Here is an 18,691-nt window from a genome sequence, read left to right on the forward strand (position 1 = left end):
CAGCAATTCACTTCAGCTTTTGGGGGATCAGTCATGTAGGCTGTCAAACAAGAATAATAAATGCTTCAGATAAGGGCTCTTCAGAGAACTGAGGGAGCTGAACCGAAAGATTTCGTAAACTGTAAAGGCTGTGTAAGTGGCAGGCGTTGCTATTGTTTGCCTTTGTCATCGCAGCCTCTTTAAAGCCTCCATCAGAGTCTGGAGATGGGAAGGGAAGGAAGTGAAACTAGAATGAAGCATTTCTGTTACTATTTAAAAGTCACCTTATGAACAAGCCTTGCAGGGTAAAAAGTTGAAATTAAATGAGGCTTCAGTTTTCTCTGAGTTTCAGTGATTCAAATTACCCCAGGAGCTACACTTTTGTCTCTCCCCACCAAGCAGGGGTTACACCCTTGTTGGTGTGAGATGAAATACTGCCTTGCACACAGAAATGCTTGTGTGTCCATCAGGTTCTCTTTGAAGACCAGGGGCCACTTTCATTTTTTCTTTTGTAAACTCTCCTCTGGTGACGAGATAGCAGAAACAGGGTTACAAATATTGTGGCGTATTCTTAAATGTTACGTTTAAGAAATCGGAAATTTCAACACATGCATTTAAATAAGTGCAATATACTTATTCCTTTTTTGAAAGATTATATTTATAAGCAACACTTACATAGGGTGCAAGGAGCAGTGGTTAAGTGCTGTGCTGCTGACGGAAAGGTCAGCAGTTGGAACCCACCAGCCGCTTTCTGGGAAAAAAGAACTGGTGATCTGCTCCCATAAAGATTACAGCCTAGGAGAGATTACGGTTCTACTCCACCCTATAGGGTTACTATAAGTAGGAATCCACTCAAAGGCATACAACAGCAACATATAGGGTGTGTTATAAGCGTTATAGGCATCATAGGCAGTGGGATCCAAGCCCTGTGAGTAAATGTTACTACATGTATAACCTCATTTGGGGACAATGTCAAACATCTACATCTGAGGTCCTAGCTCTCCACGCCTCCTACCACCACCACCACTGAGGGCCTGCTGTTAGTATATAACTGTATGGAAAGGGAGGAAGAGAAATATAGGAAGGGAAGGTATGATGGAGAGGGCTCAGCATGTTCTCCTTCCACGGATATGAGTTGGAATCGACTCAGCGGCAATGGATTTAATGGGTGTGAGTAGAGATAACACAGGTTGCACTTAAGCACATATTCAAAGCTTAAATCCTGGCAATGTTCTTTCCTGCTTGGAAAGCCTTAGTTTTTCATCTGTTACAATGAGATTATACTTCATAGATTGTTGTGAGGATTGCATGACTTATACATGTAAAGTTATTTGAACAGTGCCTGGCACAGTGAACGAAAAAACACAAATGTTCTTGCCCTCAGGGAGCTTAAATTCCTGGTCCCTCACTGCATTTTGCTTGCCATCCCCCCGTGCAACTGGTCTACCTGTCGCCAAGTGCCTTGCAATAACTAAGGACAGTTGGTAAAATGTGGGTAAATGTTGCTCCGCTGATGAGGCAAAAAATAAAATATAATAAAAAGCCTCAGCTGTATCAAGGATACGCTCTTAAAGATTCATTGATTCAGCCATTCAGCATAGGGCAAATGCAACGGTTGACTTACACCTTAATTGAGAAAGTATCTGTTGCCCTCATTGGTTTGATTCCACAATTGGTTTATAATCACACTGAAGTTTTTCGAAGTGCTCTAGAAATCGCAAGTGGTTTACATGAAGTGTTCGTGGGTGTCAAAAGCACCCTGAGATTCTATCAATATCTCTCTAAATATTTTTAAAATGAAAAGGCACTCTCCTGTTCTCACTCCATGAATTTTGAGATCAGTATGAGAAGGCATTTAAAGATGTCCCCGGCATTTTCAACTTTTGTTTTTAAATGTTTAAACAGTAATCAACTGTACATAGAGATAGTTTGTAAAAAGAACCAACCACACTAGACAAACGCTAGCACCAGGCATTGGGATGCTCTTGCAGGTGACGCCTTTGAAGGGGGCTAGAGCTCCGGGACGCTGCACTGTCAGCCCCAATCTGTTGACACTGCTTTGGGTTGTCTGTTTTGTAGATAGTGACCTAACAACCTGCTGACATTCTTAGCTGGGGAAAAGGGCCATCAGCTGGCATGAGAAGTGTATTGATTATTTTTAGTTAAATGTGATGGTTTTAAAACACACTGTAGAACTCTCCATTGTCAGAAAAGTGAATAACCACTGCTTGAGAGAAAATGCAAAAACCTTTACTTAAACATACAATGTGCAATGTACTGTGGTCTTTTCGTGTGGTTAGAACGCTAAAACTCTCTTTTTATGTAATTTTTTTTTAGTGGAGTATGACATAATACAGGAAACTGCATGTATCATAAGCATAGAGTTTGATAATTCTCACCAATTGAACTCACCTGGGTGACTTCCCAGGGCAAGAATCCACCCTCTTTCATGCCCTTTCCCGGTTACAAACCCCTCTTCTCTCCAGAGGTAACAACTATCCTCACTCCTAATACATACATTTGAGTTCATTCAGAATGCTGAAATGTTTTTGAAGCAAAATAGAATATTATAAGTTTAAACTAGAAAAAAAAATCTCTGCCTACCCCAAGGTTAAAAGATCTTTTCCTGAATTTTCTTTTAGAAGCTTTATTTTGTTGGTATGGTGTGAGGCGGAGTAATGGTCTAGCCTTGGCCCATCTGAGAACCTGGTGTCTTCACCTGGGCCCAGCCCTTTGTCAGGTCCTGAATGAACTCTGATCTCCCGTGGCTTCTGAAAGCTCTGTGATGATTTTCAGATGCATTCCACTTCAGTTTTTAGTTTCCACTCTACGTATGCCCCCTGTTATAAATTGAATTGTGCCCCCTCAAAATATGTGTTGGAATTCTAACCCCCATACTATGAATACAATCTCATTTGGCACTAGGGTTTTCTTTGTTATGTTAATAAAGGCATATCAGTGTAAGGTGTTTCTTAAACCTAATCACTTTTGAGATATAAAAAGAGCAAATTAGGCACAAACTCTGGTGGAGTAGTGGTTAAGTGCTACGGCTGCTAACCAAAGGGTTAGTAGTTCGAATCCACCAGGCGCTCCTTGGAAATTCTATGGAGCAGTTCTACTCTATCCTATAGGGTCGCTATGAGTCGGAATCGACTCGACGGCACTGGGTTTGGTTTTGGTTTTAGGCACAGAAGCAAGCCAACCACAGAATGCAGACAGACCCTCTGGGAAGACAGGAGAGGCAGCTGTATATACCAGCCTAGAAACTCCAAGAACTGCTGGCTATTAGAAGCTGAAACAGACAAAAAAAGACCTGCTCCTAGAGCCACACGCTTAATTCAGACTCCTAGCCTCCTGAACTGTAAGAAAATATATTTCTACTCTCTCAAGCTACCCACTTGTGGCATTTCTATTACAGCAGCACTAGCAAACTAAGACACCCTCAATTCAGCTGTATGGTTGAAGCCACTCCATCATGTCTCTTTCAGAAGCCCTGCTGGTTTGTATATTCTCAGCAGCAGCCCTCCACCAGTGCAGAGCCCAAATTCTCAGCTTCGGCCAGGACCCAGAATGTGTGGATACCCTCAGACAGCAGTTACTGGAGTCAGCTCATCTGTCTGAAGTTCTACTCTCCAATCCTTTTTACCTCAACCGCTCTCTCTGGCTTCAAACAAATGATATCTGCATTTATTTTGGCCTTTCTTATTTTGCTTGGTAAGTGTTCTGGTCTGACACAAATGGCTCCGTATCACCTGGAACAACAAATGCATTTTAAATTGTGATTATGATAAAGTTATACAGGAAATAACACAGAGTGCTATTATAAAAGGGAACATCTCTGTTTTCAGAAGTCTACTTCACTACAGTAAGATACCACCTCACACCCACTTTGTTAGGTGCCGTCCTATTGGTTCCAGCTTATAGCAACCCCATGTACAACAGAATGAAACACTGCCTGGTCCTGTGCCATCATCATAATCATTGCTATGTTTGAGCCCATTGTTGCAGCTACTCTGCCAGTCCATCTTGTAGAGAGTCTTCCTCTTTTATGATGACCCTCTACTTGACCAACTAGGATGGCTATTATCAGAAAAACAGAAAACAACAAATGTTGGACAGGACGTGAAGAAATTGGAAAGCTGGTACATTTCTGGTGAGAGTATAAAAATGGTGCAACCACTGTGGAAAACAACTTGGCAGTTTTTCAAAAAGTTAAACATAGAATTACCACATGACCCAGCAATTCCACTCCTAAGTATATACCCAAAAGACTTGAAAGCAGGGACTCAAAGAAATATTTTTACACAAATGTTCATAGCACCATTATTCACAATAGCCAAAAGGTAGAAACAACCCAAGTGTCCATCAACAGATGAATGAGTAAACAAAATGTACTGTATACATGCAATCGAATATTATTCAACCATAAAGAGAAATGAAATTCTAATATGTTACCTAAGTGAAATAAGACAGACACAAAACGACAAATGCTATTATGATTCCACTTACATGAAATATCTAGAGTAGACAAACTCATAGACACAGAAAGTAAATTAGAGGTTACCAGTTGATGGGGGAGCCTTGATGGCGCGGTGGTTAAAAGCTTAGCTGCTAACATTGAGGTTGGCAGTTCAAATCCACCAGCCATTCCTTGGAAGCCCTATGGAGCAGTTCTACTCCGTCCTATACCACAGGGTCGCTATGAGTTAAAGACTTAATGGCAACAGGTTTTAGGGGTTGGAGGGAGGGGAAAATGGAGAGTTATTACTTAATGGTACAAAGTTTCTGTTTGGGATGATGAAAAAGTTTTAGAAATAGATAATGATGGTAATAGCACATTGTAAATGTAATTAATGCCACTGAAATGTAAAGTTAAAATTATTAACATAGAACATTTTGTTATTTAGATCTTACCAAGAAAAAAAAAATCAAACCATTACTGTTGTGTTGATTCCAACTCTTAGTGACCCTATAGTACAGAGTAGAGCTGCCCCATAGGGTTTCCAGGGCTGTAATCTTTGTGTAAGCAGACTGTCACATCTTTCCCCCACAGAGCGGCGGATTCAAATCTTTGACTTTTTGACTTTTTAGTTAGCAGCCAAGTGGTTAACCACTGTTTACCAGGGCTCCTTACAGATCTTACCACACACACACACACAAGAAGTCCACAGTCATGTGTAGCAGCTACTCTAAATGATCATTATAGCACACCTGAGCCTTGAGCACATAGGCAGGGCATTAACCAAAGAAGCCAGCAGCTCAATGTCTTATCATATTTCCCCACCTGTCCTCCATTTTAAACAAGTCATTTAGCCCCTCTTGGCTCTAATTACCCTGATCCTGGCATTTATTCTACACCTTAAGAGTAGGATCTTATCTTTTGAGTGTTCCCTTGGAGCAAAAGCCAGGCTCTGACTGTGACTTGGCCCATTTAAAAAGAGGTGTCATAGGGATCCCTTAATCCATTTAAAATGGTGTGTGTATGTTTGAAAATAAAAAATGTAGTTTTAAATATGTGGGAAGGAAACAGAAGGAATCTCCATAAGGCTAAAAGCTTACTGAGAAACCATCTCTAGAGAAAAGATAACTTTTCTTTTGCCTTCACACAATTTCTCTGATGGTTGCTTCCACGGCCACTGCAGCAGCTGGGGTATGAATGAAGATTTTTTGTAAGAAGTCATTTGTAGGAACTGAAGTTAATGTTTTGTTGTTAGGTGCCGTCGAGCCAGTTCCGACTCATAGCGACCATATGTACAACAAAACAAAACACGCCTGGTCTTATGCCATCTTCACAATCATTGCTATGCTTGAGCCCGTTGTTACAGCCACTGTGTCAGTCCGTCTCATTGAGGGTCTTCCCTTTCACTGGCCCTCTGCTTTAAAAAGTATGATGTCCTTCTCTAGGGACTGATCCCTCCTGACAACATGTACAAAGTATGTGAGACTCAGTCTAAGGAACACTCTGGCTGTACTTCTTCCAAGACAGATTGTTCATTCTTTTGGCATTCCATAGTATATTCAATATTCTTTGCCAACAGCACAATTCAAAGGCATCCATTCTTTGGTCTTCCTTATTCATCACCCAGCTTTCACACGCATATGACGCGATTGAAAACAGCATGGCTTGGGTCAGGCGCATCCTAGTCTTCAAGGTGACATCTTTGCTCTTTGATGCTTTAAAGAAGTCTTTTGCAGCAGATTTGCTTAAATGCAATGTGTCTTTCTTGCAGTAGTCTTTCTTGACTACTGTTTCCATGGGTGTTGATTGTGCATCCAAGTAAAACGAAATCCTTGAGGATGTTGCTTATTGGTCCAGTTGTGAGGATTTTTGTTTTCTTCATGTTGAAGTGTAATCCATATTAAAGGTTGTGATCTTTGATCTTCATCAGTAAGTGCTTCAAGTCCTCTTCACTTTCTGCAAGCAAAGTTGTGTCGTCTGCATGTTGCAGGTTATTAACAAGTCTTCCTCCAATCCTGATGTCTCGTTATTCTTCATATAGTCCAGCTTTTCAGACTATTTGTTCTGCATACAGATTGAATAAGTATGGTGAAAGGATACAGCCCTGATGCACACCTTTTCTGACTTTAAACCATGTAGTATTCCTTTGTTCTATTAGAACAACTGCCTATGCATGGGTTCCTCATGAACACAATTTAGTCTTCTGGAATTCTCACTCTTCGAAATGTTATCCATAATTTGTTTTGATCCACACAGTTGAATGCCTTTGCATAATCAATAAAACACAGGTAAATATCTTTCTGGTATTCTCTGCTTTCAGCCAGGATCCATCTGACATCAGCAATGATATCCCAGGTTCCACATCCTCTTCTGTACCCAGCCTGAATTTCGGGAGTTCCCCGTTGATATACTGCTGCAGCAGCTTTTGAATGAACTTCATCGAAATTTTATTTGTGTGTGATATTAATGATATTGTTCAATAATTTCCGTATTTGGTTGGATCATCTCTTTTGGGAATAGGCATAAATATGGATTTCTTCCAGTTGGTTGGCCAGGTAGCTTTCTTCCAAGTTTCTTGGCATAGGTGAGTGAGCACTTCCAGTGCTGCATCCATTTGTTGAAACATCTCAATTGGTATTCCATCAGTTCCGGGAGCCTTGTTTTTTGCCAGTGCCTTCAGTGTAGCTCGGACTTCTTCCTTCAGTACCATAGGTTCCTGATCATATGCTACCTCCTGAAATAGTTGAATGTCAACCAGTTCTTTTTGGTATAGTGACACTGTGTATTCCTTCTACCTTCTTTTAATGCTTCCTGTGTTGTTTAATATTTTCCCTGTAGAATCCTTCAATTTTGCAACTAATATTGCAAATGGAGGCTTGATTTTTTTCTTCAGTTCTTTCAGCTTGAGAAATGCCGAATGTGTTCTTCACTTTTGGTTTTTTACCTCCAAGTCTTTGCATATGTCATTATAATACTTTACTTTGTCTTCTCTAGTCACCCTTTGAAATATTCTATTCAGCTCTTTTACTTCATCATTTCTTCTTTTTGTTTTAGCTACTAGACTTTTAAGAGCAAGTTTCAGAGTTCTTCTGACATCTGTTTTGTTCTTTTCTTCCTTTCCTGTATTTTTAATGTCCTTTTGCTTTCTTCATATATGATGTCCTTAATGTCATTCCACAACTTGTCTTCAGTCATTAGTGTTCAACTCATCAAATCTATTCTTGAGATGGTCTCCAAATTCAGGTGGGATATGCTAAAGGTTGTATTTTGGCTCTCATGGGCAATTTTCTTCAGTTTCAGCTTGAACTTGCACATTAGTGAAATTAATAACCATCAGTTAATATTACCAGAAGCTTAAAGCTGAGCTTAACTTGATAATATTTAGTATTCTAAGAAAGAATGGAGTTCACAGTTACTTTTTTCTCTCTCAGGCTCAAATTTGCAACTGACAATGCCAAGAGGTCAGTGGTTGTGGATGGAGTTTTTGAAAACAGAGCTGAGGGAAGAATGAGTTTGGAGGGAGGCAGGGTATTGTTGGCCAGGGGCAGACACTCCCTTGGTAAAGAGAGGGAGGGGCTGTGCTTCCTGGCAGCTGTCCTCCTGCTGATGTAACTCAGCAATAGTCCAGGACACGCAGGGGCCATAGAAAATCTGAGTGATCAGCCCTTTGGGAAAAAGAAATGCTTAAATAATTAATTGAAATTCCCTTTTAAAATAGGGTCAGAAGAAAACAAATGCTGTCTAGATTGGAGTCAACACTCAGATAACCTCAGCTAATAGAGGATGTGATGGCTCACAAGATAAACAAAATAAAATGGAGAAGAACTACAAGAACAACAAACAAAGGGAAATAGGGAGGGGACAAAATGCAGGGTAAGTTGGGAGGAAAAGACTACTTGGGTACAAGCCAGGGTATAATATGAAAAAAAAAACAACTTAGAAAAAGCCAACCAAACACATAACATTGCATGATTGCTGGAGGTGGGGTTGGAGCAGTCACATTCACTGGAAAACATCTCATTCAAAGGCTTAACCTTGACCTCCTTCATTTAATGTTAGACAATATTCCTCTCAGGAACAATCACACAGAGCAGAGACGGGCCCCAAACAGGGGTGGTCATATGTCCTAGCAATAAGCCTCTCAAAAGAGCCTGAGTCCCCCTCTTTCTCTCTTTATCTTTTGACCTCTCATCCCTATTACTTAACATTCTCTCTTCTATTTTTTTTTGCCATGTTTTTCCACTTTTTCATGAAACATCCCAATTTTGTCACTTCTGATATTTTTTACTCACTATCCAATTGCCCTAAGAAATAGGCATAGGAAATAGGACAGTGGAAATAAAAACAAAAGTGATGATAATGTATATTATTTTATATTACATATATGTGTGATTCATCATGTATGTTATATAACTTATGTAACATATTTATGATGGAATATATTTGCTATATAATATATAATATAATGGAGTCCTGATGGCACAGTGGTTAAGAGCTCAGCTGCTAACCAAAAGGTCAGCAGTTTGAATCCACTAGCAGCTCCTTGTTTACCCTATGGGGTAGTTCTACTTTGTCATATAGGGTCACTATGAGTCAGAATCAACTCAATGGCATTGGGATTGGTTTGGTTTGGTTTATGTAATATAATAATTTACAGTATATTGGAGCCCAGGTGGTGCCAGTAGTTAAGTGTTTGGCTGCTAGCCAACAGGACACCAGTTAGAATCCACCAGGCGCTCCTTGGAAACTCTATGGGGCAGTTCTGCTCTGTCCTATAGGGTCGCTATGAGTCGGAATCGACTCGATGGCAACAGGTTTGGTTTTTTGGGTTTTATATATATTAATATATATTATAGATGTTTAACATTTGAGTATAAGTATCTACCATTCTTGAGAGTCTTCTCTTTTTTATTGTGAGACATGAATGAACTCTGGATTGGAGTTTTATCTTGGCACTTAAAAGTAATTAATATTTTTAAGACATTCTAACTCCTCCTGGGTCTCTGAATACCCTTTCTAGAACCTGTATAAATTCTGTATTACCATTGTTTTGAAATACACATTTCCTATGTTATAGCACAATGAATATGTCAAGCAAGTTGTAATCATAAATACAATGATACTTTTTACTTTTAAAGCATCTTGCACTCCTAAAGCTAGCATTTCCCAAGCTTCCTTGCAAGCCAGGTAAGCACTGTGCGCTAGTGATTTTATAGCTGAGGAAAGTGAAATAAAGAGAAGTTAAGAAATTGAGCCGGTGCCTGACAGCAAGTCAGAAATAAAGCTGGACGGTGTCACTGGGCTTCCTGTACTGGGATACATTATGAAATAATAAGAAAAATATATATAAAAGTTACTGAAGTGTTTTAATCAAGTTTATGTGTTTATTAATAAAAGCTAATACTTCATAAATGACATTTAAAAGCGGTGCTGGTAAAGAACAATGTGTTTTTTGTTTTAGTAGTTTACTTTTCTCTCTCCCATAATTTGAAGTTGTCATAAAACATAGATAGGACTTTTTCATGGTTTTAGTGTAAGAGTGGAGAAAATTAAATGAGTTTAAGGACAGTTAAATTTGAATTGTTCTAAGGCAGAATTACGCTGGGTAATTTCATACTAGCTATCACCTACCGTTTTAGGAGATGAGACTTCAGTTAAGGTGACACCTGCAATTTTTCAAGAGAATTTTAAGCAACTAAAAAAAAAAGCAAAGCCTCATGCTTTAGGTTAAAAAAAAACTTTGTCCAATAGTCAAATATAGGAAACTGGCTTCAAAATACTGGATCTTACAATAAGGCAAACTTGAGCAGGAGATTGCTAGGCTGACTGGCAATTTGCTTGTCCAGTTCAGAAGATGATGGAGAATTGAGGCCTAAACCTTGAGAGTTCTCTTTAAGAAACTGAAACGTGTGCACTATCATCAGGACTGGCTTCACGGGCGTATGACCTGCACAGCCTCATACAGCCCCCTGCTCAGAAGGGCCTTGTGCTTAGTTTAATGCTCTGCTGTCGCATTCTTGAAATTCATGATATATATATGTATATATATATATTTTTTAACAACAGCCCTACATTTTCGTTTTGTACTGGGCCTTGCAAATTATGCGGTTAGTGCTGCTTGTCATCTTTTTTTTTGTTTTTTTGCTACTTACATAAAAATGTCTGACTTAAATTCCGTGGAATTTGCTTCATTCCTAATCGTCTACTCTTGGTAGTTCCATGTCAGAATGCTTACAAGTAGTTATAAATTAATACTTCTGGTTAAAATAGTTCATATTTGATGTAAAGTTGTATGTGTGTGTTTTCTAGAAAAAACAGAATGCAAAATAGTGGCCCAATGGCTGGAATTACTGCCAAGTTTCCTCTGCAGCGATCTTGAGTCTGAATTTCTGGAGGGCATAAAATATGTTTTACACCCCTTACTAGTGCCTGTCACATTGTTGGTACTCAATAGAAGGTGGCAGAATGAGTAAACCACATCATGTGCTCTGTATTAATCTATTGTTAGGCATTCTGTTTGGGTGACAGAAACATCACTATAGGATGATTTATGATTTATTTCATTTATGGTGCCTTATGAAGGCTAGGGTATTTGACTTTAAAAATACCAGGTGCTGGTATCTCTTCAAGTTCTTTTAATGTATCCCATAAAATTCGTAGACTCTCTAGGAAAAAAAAAATTGTGACATATTTTGTTTCATTCTCAATTATAATATAGTCAGACTTGATATTCCTGGTAAGGAAAGTTAGGTTGTTTGACATTGTTGAGTGGGTCATTTGGTAGTAAAATGCCAGTCAAATAATTTTAAAGTACATATAATTTGTTTTCAATTGTGAGTAAAGTTGGTTTACCTCAGAAGGGTTTTAGTATATTTGGGATTGCTGAGAATCTCTGTCAGGGGAGGGAAGTGGTGGCAAATAGGAATGCAGGGTTTGTATTAGTTATCTATTGCTGCATAGAAAAAGTTAGTCCAAGACTTAGCAATCTAAAACAACATTTATTATCTTGCAGTTTCTAAGGGTCAGGAATCTGGAAGGAGCTTAACTGAGTAGTTCTGGCTCAGGGTCTCCTATGAAGTTGGAATCAACATGTTGGTCAGAGTTGCAGTCATCTGAAGGTTTGACTATGGCTGGATAATCTGCTTCCAAGAAGGCTCCCTCACATGGCAGTTGGCAGGAGGCCTCAGTTCCTCTCCACATGGGCCTCTCCACATGGGCCTCTCCACTGGGCTACCTGAGTATCCTCAAGACATGGCAGCTGGCTCCACCAAAGCTAGTGATCCAAGAGAAAGAGAGACAGAAGCTACAATGATGTTTATAACCCAGTCTGAGAAATGACATACTATCACTCCCCCTATATTCTCTTGGTCACACAGACCAACCTTGACACAACTGAGAGGGAATTATACAAGTGTGTGAATATCAGGAGATGGGAATAAAATCACACACAAAGAAAGCAAGAGGTCATTAAAAAGATGCGAGAGAAAGAAAAGACCTAAATGGATGTCAGAAGAGACTCTGAAACTTGGTCTTAAATGTCGAGTAGCTAAAGCAAAAGGAAAAAATGATGAAGTAAAAGAGCTGAACAGAGGATTTCAAAGGGCAGCTCAAGAAGACAAAGTAAAGTATTATGATGACTTGTGTAAAGAGCCAGAGATAGAAAACCAAAAGGGAAGAACACGTTCTGCATTTTTCAAGTAGAAAGAACTAAAGAAAAAATTCAAGCCTCAAGTTGCAATACTGACAGATTCTACAGGGAAAATATTAAATGACACAGAAAGTATCAAAAGAAGATGGAAGGAATACACAGAGTTACTATACCAAAAAGAGTTGGTCGACATTCAACAATTTCTGGAGGTAACATAGGATCATGAGCCAGTGATACTGAAGGAAGAAGTCCAAGCTATACTGAAGGCATTGGCGAAAAATGAGGCTCCGAGAATCGATGGAATACCAATTGAGATGTTTCAAAAATGGATGCAAAGTTGGAGGTGCTCACTTGTCTACGCCAAGATATTTGGAAGACAGCTACCTGGCCAGTGGACAGGAAGAGATCCATAATTATGCCTACTGCCAAGAAAGGTGATCCAACTGAATGCAAAAAATTAATGAACAATATCATTAATATAACATGCAAGCAGAATTTTGCTGAAGATCATTCAAAAGTGGCTGCAACAGTATATCGACAGGGAACTGCCAGAAATTCAGGCAGGTTTCAGAAGAGGACGTGGAACCAGGGATATCATTGCTGATGTCAGATGAATCCTGGCTGAAAGCAGAGAATACCAGAAGGATGTTTACTTGTGTTTTATTGACTATGCAAAGGCATTCGACTGTATGGATCATAACAAATTGTGGATAACATTTTGAAGAATGAGAATTCCAGAACACTTAATTGTGCTTATGAGGAATCTGTACATGGATCAAGAGGCAGTTGTTCTAACAGAACAAAGGGATACTGCATGGTTTAAAGTCAGGAAAGGTGTGTGTCAAGGTTGTATCCTTTCACCATACCTATTCAGTCTGTATGCTGAGCAAATAATCCGAGAAGCTGGACTATATGAAGAAGAACATCCGGATTGGACGTGATATGCAGATGACACAACCTTGCTTGCCGAAAATGAAGAGAACTCAAAGCACTTACTGATGAAAATCAATGACCACAGCCTTCAGTATGAATTACACAGCATAAAGAAAACAAAAATCCTCACAACTGGACCAATAAACAACAACATTATAAATGGAGAAAAGATTGAAGTTGTCAAGGATTTCATTTTACTTGGATCCACAATCAACACCTATGGAAGCAGCAGTCAAGAAATCAAAAGATGCATTGCATTGGGAAAATCTGCTGTAAAAGACTTTTTTAAAGTATTGAAAAGCATAGATGTCACCTTGAGGTCTAAGGTGTGCCTGAACCAAGCCATGTTGTTCTCAGCCACCTCATATGCATGTGGAAACCCTGGTGGCATAGTTAAGAGTTTGGATGCTAACCAAAAAGTCGGCAGTTCAAATCTACCAGGTGTTCTTTGGAAACCCTATGGGGCAAGTTCTACTCTGTCCTATAGGGTTGCCTTGAGTCAGAATCAACTACATGGCAATGGATTTGGTTTTTTGTTTCATATGCATGTGAAAGCTGGACAATGAATAAGGAAAACCGAAGAATTGACAGCTTTGAATTGTGGCATTGGAGAAGAATACTGAATATGCCATAGACTGCCAAAAGAATGAATAAATCTGTCTTGAAAGAACTACAGCCAGAATGCTCCTGAGAAGCAAGGATGTTGAAACTGCATCTCACAGACTTTGGACATGTTGTCAGGAGGGACTAGTCCCTGGAGAAGGACATCATGGTTGGTAGAGGGTCAGTGAAAAAGAGGAAGGCCTTCATCGAGATGGATTGACATAGTGGCTGCAACAATAGGCTCAAGCATAGCAACAATTGTGAGGATGGCGCAGGACCTGGCAGTGTTTCATTCTGTTGTGCATGGGGTTGCTATGAGTCAGAACTGACTCAATGGCACCTAACAACAACGTTTATTTTATTGTGCTTTAGGTGAAAGTTTACAGTGCAAATTAGTTTGTATGGCACGATGGTTAAGCACTTGCGGAGCTTTGAACTGGTTCGAAGCCCTGCCTTGTTTCAGTGAGCTATAACTGAACCATTTAGAACTGATCTGAAGACCTGAGCACTCGGCTGCTAACTGAAAGGTTGGCGATTTGAACCCACCCAGTAGTTCTGTGGGAGGAAGCCCTGGTGATCTTCCATAAAGATTACAGCCAAGAAAACCCTATGGGGCAGTTCTACTCTGTCACTTAGGGTCACTATGAGTTGAAAATCGACTTGATGGCATCGAACAACAATAACAACCATCTTTAGAGAAGCAAATCACCAGGCCTTTCTTCCAGGTACCACTGGGTGGGTTCAAACTGCTAACCTTTAGGTTAACAGATGAGCACACGCTGTTTGCGCCACCCAGGGACCTGCATCCTTAGGCTGGTTGGTTGGCTGTGTGCTGTTGAGTTGATTCTGACTCACAGCAGCCCTAATAATGGTGAAAGGCGATATAGAAAGTCACACTTCACATTGTGGTGGTGGAGGTGGAGGAGGAGAAACAGCTTTGGATTAAGCAAGTGCCAGGAATATCCGGAGTGGCAAGAACACACAGAGAGAACCCAAGGGTGATTAAAAGTGCTATTGTCTTCTGCTTAGAGCACAGGCATGATGGAGGAAAATGGGAATAATGATGGTAGCGGTGGGGGGAGGGGTGTGGGACAAAGGAAAGCTAGGGCAGAAGGCCAAATATACTAATGGATTTAAATGTACTTTGTGAAAAATAAATGCCACGTTCTTTATCGTAAGAAGCCCACCTCAAGTTTCCAGTGTGTCAGTGGCAGGGGAGAGTGGAACACAGGGTTCCTAAAATCCAGCCAAATGCCTTCTCCTGCAGACGGTGCCATCTTGGGAATGCGGATGCTTCATTTCTCTCCTGACATTTCATGGTTATTTAGAATTTAGCTGTAGCAGAGCCTGCATATGTCTAGTGCCTGGTGGGAGAGAGTGAATTAATTAAAGTCTCCTCATGCTGTTACTCATCAGCTTCCCTACAATTTTCATTGTAAAGCCAAGTTGTCAAAGAGAAACCAAGACTTTCCTCAGAGAAAGGCCAGCATGGGGGAAGAAGAGAGACTCAACCCTTAGGAGGAAGTTCAGGAGATTAGAGCTCTTTGGGACAGGGAGAGCTCAAACTGGGAGCTTTAAGTTTGCCTCTAGAGAAGGGATAGGGAGCATCGTGTGCGTGTGTGCGTGTGCGTGTGTGCGTGTGTGTGTGTGTTGAGGACTATTCATTCAGCCAAAAACAATTATGAATAGTTTGGCTTTTACTGTGTATGTAGAATACAATGGCTTTTTTTTTTTTTTTTTTTAAGATGTCTATTATCTAGACTAGAAGAGTGTGGTTGGAGTAGGAAATTAAGTAAATTTCATACAACCTTACTCTGAAAGACACCTTTCTTATTTTCAATCACACTTCATTGTTTTCCATGTGCAAGTTCAAAGTGGAGTTCTTAAAAAATTTAAGTGTGAATTCTGCCCCCATATTGAATAAATTTATTTTGAAATTCTCCATTGAAGTGCGATACATGCTTATCCTTACTTTTAAGATTACTTTAGCAAACACTTGGTAAAGAAAACTACAAGCTCCCTGGTAAAGGAGGACTGGAAATAAGCCTCCAAACTACTTTGTAATTACGTCTGTGTATTTTAGGTATTTTGGCTTAAACTAAAGGGAGCAAAAATATATATAGTTCATGCTATAAACCAAAAACCAACCAAACCTGTTGCCATCAAGTTGATTCTGACTCATAGTGGCCAGATAGGACAGAGTGGAACTACCCCATAGGGTTTCTAAGGAGTGGCTGGTGCATTCAAACTGCCATCCTTTTGGTTAGCAGCTGTAGCTCCCTGTAGCTCTTAACCACTACACCACTAGGGCTCTAGTTTTTGCTACAGTGTAGGCTTAAGGAGCTGTGGTAGTGCAGTGGTTAAGCACTTGGCTGCTAACCAAAAGGTCAGAGGTCCCACCAGGTGCCCCACAGAAAAAAGATATGGCAGTCTGCTTCTGTAAAGATTATAACCTTGGAAACTCTTTGGGGCAGTTCTATTCTGTCCTATAGGGTTGCTGTTAGAATCAACTCAGTGGCAACGGGTTTAGTAGGCTTAGCATTTATCAACAAAAATTTGTGCATTACATTACAGAACATGGGTTCGGATATTAACTATTTATTTATTAGACTTATAAACAATGACTTTTTTTTTTTTTTAAACAATGACATAAAGGAATATTTTCGGATATCGTTAAGGTGAGATACCCAAATCAGGTGCTTTTACCTTTGCAGTCACAGTTTTAGTGTCTGATTATGTAGACCCTACAAAATGCCCCTAATATAGAACTATTCCTTACGCTATCTGTTTTGCAGATATTTTAGAGGGAAACATCACAGAGAAAAAGCCCAGTGCTAGCTTCGTATATGGTGCAGGACTGGTCAAAGTTTTGTTCTGTTATAGATAAAAAAAATACATAAGCTCTCTGTAAATCGGAGCTAACTCTGTGGCAACTGACAACCACCACCTAGTGTAGAAGTCTGCGCTTAATTCTCTATTCATTTGTATGTTACGTTCTAGATCTAGTCTAGCATAGATCATTTGTATGTTGCTGTTCTGGATTGAATTGTGTTCCCATAAATATGTGCTATAGGGTTGATACGAGTGGGAACCGACTCAATGGCAACAGATTTGGTTTTTTTGGGTTAAATATGTGTTGTAAATCCTAACCCCTATACCTGTGGAAGAAACCTTGGTGGTATAGTGGTTAAGTGCTACAGCTGCTAACCAAAAGTCGACAGTTCGAATCCACCAGGTGCTCCTTGAAACTCTATGGGGCAGTTGTACTCTGTCCTATATGGTCGATATGAGTCAGAATCAACTCCATGCAATTTTTTTTTTTAATACCTGTGGATGTAATCCCATTTGGGAATAGGGTTTTCTTTGTTATGTTAGTGAGACCATATCAATGTAAGGTGTGCGTGTATGTTTTAAACCAATCACTTGTGAGAAATAAAAAAGAGCAGATTAGGCACAGACTTAAGAAAGCAGAGATGGGCGAAGACAGATACCACGCCACATGAAGATCACCAAGGAACCCAGAAACAGAAGCTAAAAAGAGAGAAGGGCCTTCCCCCTGAATAGACAATGATAGCCTGAGCCTTCCCCTAGAGCAGGCGCTCTGAATTTGAATTACAGCCTCCTAAACTGTGAGAAATAAATTTCTTTTTACTAAAGCCACCCACTTGTGGTATTTCTGTTATAGCAACACTAACAAACTAAGACAGTTACATTCTCTGGGACTATACACCATGTTTAAACAAACAAACAAAAAACAGGAATGAAAGACTGGGGAATTAACTGCTTTGTTTAATCACTGTAAGCAAACCATCAGATAATTCAGAAATCTTTGTCTTAGGGCAGGTTCATTGGTCTGAATACTTGAATCATTGCCTTACCTCCTTGCCTTACCTTGCCAGAGCAATATGAATTAAATGGTATCCAGATGTTGTCTAAACATTGGCTCACTTCACAGTACCTTACACTCAGAGTAAAGATAAGGCCTGATAGTTAATTTTTTAAACCCAAGTTGATTATCCCATACGTGCAAAACACTTCCAAAATATAGTAGGGGAACGAGTGTGTGTTATGTTTAGATTAAACAGGAGATCCTAGGAGAATTTTAGAAACATTTTGGAGGTCAGAAGAAGTAGAGAGAAGAATGTGTATTTATTCATAGGACCGTTTAGCCTACCTACCAGAACTTTCAAATATTTCCCCTCAAAACAAGATCATGTGCCTAACATATACCATAATGATTTATAAATATGGGGTTTGGGAGGTGAAAACTCACACGGGACCCTTTCTTTGGTCCATGAGGTGGGCGGTGTTTAATAATAGTCAAATCAGATGAGAATTCCTTAGGGCATTGACCTTTAGTAAATTCTTCTGAGGGCAATGGTTGCCTTTCCCCAGAGTTGATTGTCACTGATGGTCCTCGTGTACACAGGGCTCCCCGATAATCCAATTGATATACTTCCCTGAGGAAGAAAAGTTGGGGCAGTTGCACAGAGAATAAACCCCAGCCTGGTGGACTTCTTGGTTTCTAATTACATCAGAAATCGTTTGTTATCCCCCAGAAAACGTTTTCTTTACCTTTAAGGGAGACTAGGTTTCCCATCCTCCCTGCGGTTACGTATGATCACGTGACTAAATTCTGGCCAGTGAGAGAGTGAGATGTAAGCAGTATTGCTTGGCAGCTTCTGAGTATTTCCTTAAGAGATAACCAATGTGCACCCTTGAGCGCTCTACTCTTTTGTCCCTTCTGCCATTTTTTGCCTGGATCACGGACCACAAGGATGAGCCCCTCACTCTAGTGATGGCAGGGAGGGGAACTGAAGGACTTTGTGAAACTATCATACCAGCCCGGGCCTCTTACACCTCCAAATTCCATTTGGGTAAGAGAAGTACATTTTTTCCTTGTTCAAGTCACTGTTACTTTGAGTTTTATGTTATTTGCAGCTAAGCTAGGTGGAGGGTAGGTTTTTGTTGTTTTTTTGCCAAGTCTTTTGAATACCAGTACCAGCACCGTTGGCTGACAGGTCAGCTCTGACTCTCGGGGACCCCAGGTGTGCCAAACCTGTTCCACA

This window comes from Elephas maximus, chromosome 4 (assembly GCF_024166365.1).
Source record: "Elephas maximus indicus isolate mEleMax1 chromosome 4, mEleMax1 primary haplotype, whole genome shotgun sequence".
Taxonomy (NCBI): domain Eukaryota; kingdom Metazoa; phylum Chordata; class Mammalia; order Proboscidea; family Elephantidae; genus Elephas; species Elephas maximus.